Source organism: Capsicum annuum, chromosome 11, assembly GCF_002878395.1.
Source record: "Capsicum annuum cultivar UCD-10X-F1 chromosome 11, UCD10Xv1.1, whole genome shotgun sequence".
Taxonomy (NCBI): domain Eukaryota; kingdom Viridiplantae; phylum Streptophyta; class Magnoliopsida; order Solanales; family Solanaceae; genus Capsicum; species Capsicum annuum.
The window spans coordinates 115,672,392-115,676,712 of NC_061121.1; the positions used below are offsets into that span (position 1 = coordinate 115,672,392).

A 4,321-nucleotide genomic window follows, 5' to 3' on the forward strand; every position below is an offset into this window, starting at 1 on the left:
CCCCACTACATAAATAATTAAGGGTAAAAGAGATAAGGGTGCTCCCCAAAACCGCATCAAGGGCTGCTATCACTGTTGGACTCTGTATCACCACCTTCTTCCTCAAGATCGGACAACTCGGCTGGGGCCTTATCTTCACTATCCACCCAAGAAGAAGAAAGTATATCTTGGGGCCTTAGAATCTTTCACAGACCCTTCACACCCTTCCATATCCTAATAAAGAATTCGTCCCTCTTCTTCTACTTTGTAACCATTTTTTCATGCGCGATCCAGAGGTCTCGATGTGACTTCACCAAAGAGGAGTAGGCTTTTTCAAGCTTATCAATGGTAGATTCTTGATTATTTTGGTCCTCCTTGTACTTCTCATAATCGGTACTTGACACATAAGAATGATTAGTGGTGGAAGACTCTCCCGGTCCTTGGGGCAAACTAGATACAAGTTCTTTAATTATTACAATATTTACTCTAATATCCTCAAGAGGTCCCATGGTGGTTCGCCTATGAGACTCAGGCTCGCTGCATGTTGTCTTTTCCAAGTTAATCTTTCTTTTCTTACTTTTGTCGGGTGCGCCCTCACCTCTAATTCTCAAGGGGTAAATGGAGGCATTAGGGTACACCTATGTATCACTCGCATACTCATCCACCCTCGGTCTTTTGCAAAGCTCTGTAATCAAGAAGGGGAAGACTAGATGCGTACAGCCTTAGTCCTTGAAATGATCTATCTTATTAACTATGAGTTGACCAACATCTATTAGGATGCCATCTAGAATACATGCAACCATCCTAGCACGCAATTCTAAAACTGCTGTCATATGGGTGTTAGGAGAAACTCAATCATAGATGATGTGGAAACATATTCGGGCCTCAAAAGTAAAGTTATTCATAGAAATATTGCTTTTAGTCTTGGTCCACAAGACTTTCTTTTTAGGGCATGGTTGCTGTCCTAACAAAATCTCCGATTTACACCTCTTTGCTTTGAATTCACTCATGTCAGTATGCTTGAGCCCATAAACATCATTGATTTGTTTATCCCCAACTTTCATCAGATTTCCCCAACTATTGAAAGTCATATTGGATGGGTCCAAACAAGAGACTTCACTGATGTTTGCATAAAATTCATGGACCCATTGCTCATTTGCAATGCATGGATTCAGGGTGAAGCACCGCCACCCTATGGCTTCAAGTTTCTCATGAAGTGCCAGTAGTTTCTCCAGCATATTTTCCAGGAAAATTCTTGTCTTCGATTGTAGCTTTGACCTCGGAAGATCCCTATAGTAATGAGTGTGGCACTCAGGTGCCATGAATTGGATGTGATCATACTTATCCATGATGTTTTCCTGAAAGCACTACGCATACATTATATCTTTCAGTGACATTTAAATTATGCAAACTGTGCTATATTGATCACTAGAGTTCATTAGACTAGGTGCTTGGTGTTTCTTGACTAAAAATTGGAAATACAAGATTATTGGCGCGGCAAGAAACTGCCCTCAATTACAGCGATCATGAGCTAGGACCGCATTCATATTCCATGATCACGGTTTGTGACCACGGTCGTGATACCCGAGGGCGGTTCTATTATCAGCTCTGTATGCTTAGATTTTTTCTAATTTTAGGCTAATAGCATGTTCTACAATATGGGTGCATATGAATATTATTTGAACAATGCTAAAAGGTAGATAGATGTGCCCTTTAGAAAACAAACATCATTAGTGAAAGTTCAATTGGGCAAATAATCAAATTCTTGGTGTGTACATCTCATTTGTCTACATTTTCCAAACATCCTTAGGTACTAAAGACTTCCCCCTTTTATGCACACCTTGTTCAAGCAGCCAACGTCTCACCACTATCAAGTAAGAAAACATGGAAAGCAAAATAATCAAAACTTTAGGCCCTCTCTTAATTATGATTCTAGGGCTTATTCTTATAAATAAAAGCACAGATTCATGACACTTACTAGAGTTATGGTGCAGGAGGTATACAAGGATGCTGTTTGGGAGCTCAAAAACTTGGCCAGAAATTAGCCTAAATTATACAGTACAATCTTGAAAGGGAGTGTGAGGGAAATGAGGGAAACAAGGGGTTAAATGGCAGAAGTGGCCATGACCGCGGTCAAGGGACTACAATTACGGACACCTGCGTGAACAAAATCATGCTTGGGCACTATGATAGCGGTAACTGAGAGCAATTCTGCTCCCCTGTTTTCCCCTATTTAGCATTTTACTCAACTTTGACACATTTCTTCCCTGTTCAGCTTATCCAATGCACTCTATAGTGCCATAAATGCATGGGTTATTCGTATGCAAAAGATAATATTTACCCTTCAGAAACATAACAAAAAAAGATAAGATCCACTCTCATGGCATTTGTATGTTACCTCCCACTTAGCACCTTAGTTATCGTCATGGCACAACGTCTTTCTTCCTTCATTCTCAGGGTGGGTCTTCGAACTCCTCTTTATTTATCTTCTCATTTTCAACATCCACCACGGATACTACCTGCAACTCCGTGGTTTGCTTCTTTGACTTGTAAATTTTGAAAGATACCTCATTCTCTTGCAATCTAAATTTTATCTCCCCCAGCTCTAGATTGATAATGGCTCTTCTAGTGGCCAAGAAAGGACTACCAAGAATGATAGGCACCTCTTGGACAATTTCACAATCTAATACCACGACATCTACCGGGAGAATGAACTTATCCACTTTCATAAGAATGTTAAACAATATACCTACCGGCCTTTTTATAGACCGGTCCGCTATCAAGAGTCGTATAGAGGTTGGTGTTGGGTTATCCAAACCAATTTTCTTTTATATGACAAAAGGCATTAAGTTGATGCTCGCACCAAGGTCACAAAGAGTTTTTGCAAATTTATGCATCCCAATTGTGCAAGAATAGTAAATGCTCTAGGGTCATCTTTCTTTTCTGCAACCTTGCTATTCATGATAGCACTACACCCATGAGTAACCTCAATAGTATTACCTTCAACAAGTTTCTTCTTGGTCATCAAATTTTTTATCAACTTAGCATATCTCGGGATCTCTTGGATAGCTTCAAGCAACATGATATTTATCGATAGATTGCTAAGTTTTGCCATGAAATTCCTTAATTTGTCACCTTCCTCTTTTTTATGGAATCGTTGAGGGAATGGGGGAGGAACTTGTATGGTTTTCCCTGCATCACCTTGTGGCTTCCTAACTTCTACCACTTCGTCATCACTTCCCTTAATCTCTTTCTCATCATTTTTTTCTTTTCTTTGGGGCATAACTTTATTTGCTTTACCTTTGAGTAAATTCTCACTCAAGTCTCCTATAAATGGATCATAAGGCACCTTCCCACTCTTTGTGACAATTTCTAGAACTTTGGTATCATTCTTTGGATTAGCAATATGTCACTAGGGAATCCACCTCTAGTCCTACCATTTAGTTGTGTGGAGATTTGCCCGACTTGGATCTCCAATTGCCTGATAGAGGCATAATAAGCTACCACTATTTGAGAGAGTTGGGAAAAATCGGCCTTCAATTAGTGGATCATTTTGTCCGTACCCTCCACTCTACTCAAGATCCTTGACAGCAAATCCTCAATCTTGATTTTTTTGGGGTCGATGATATTTGACTCTTTGGTTTTGACCCAATCATAAGGAGGAACATAATATTCATAGTCACATTCCGGGTATCTCCAATCTCTATCCCCCTCGCGGTCCATCCAACCTTGATTCCCACCTTGCCTTTGATAGGCTCGGCGGGAACCCAATGATAGAAGATCTCGAGAAGTATTTTTTCTGGGACTTCATGGTTTGGGCATTGAGAAAGCTTACTGTTAAACCTCTCCCAATCTTCAAACAATGGTTCTTCATTCATTTGTTGAAAATTGACAATCTCATCCTGCTTTTGAAATATTTTTGATGGCGGGAAATATCTATCAAGAAATGCCTTATTAAGCTTGTCCCAAGATATAATTGAGTTGGGTGGAAGTGAGCGAATCCATGAAACCACCTTGACCGTTAATTAGAACAGAAAAGGTGAAGCCGAATGGACTTTTGAGTAATGTAATCTATATTGAACGGTGAACATACTTTCACAAAATTCATGAAATGGACATTTTGGTCCTCATAGGCTTGACCTTTGTATAATCCTTTCATTTGCAATATGTAAAGCATGACGCTAGTCACATGTAAGACTCTATTCCTATTAGTTGGTGGGATGCGGATTGCACTTGTTTTCCCCGCTTTATTTAGTGGGCCCTCATCATCTAGTGGGGCATAAAAGAGGCCCATGTTGCTTGCGCCATCACTCAGTATTCCATTAACACTCCAATCACCTAA

General features: G+C 40.0%; 1 non-coding gene across 1 annotated transcript; it reads left to right on the forward strand.

The window, feature by feature from the left end:
* The first annotated feature begins 3,783 nt into the window (after positions 1-3,783).
* LOC124889138 lies at positions 3,784-3,889 on the forward strand. Its single transcript, XR_007047751.1, has one exon. It is a non-coding gene; the product is annotated as a small nucleolar RNA R71 (small nucleolar RNA).
* The last annotated feature ends 432 nt before the right edge of the window (positions 3,890-4,321 follow it).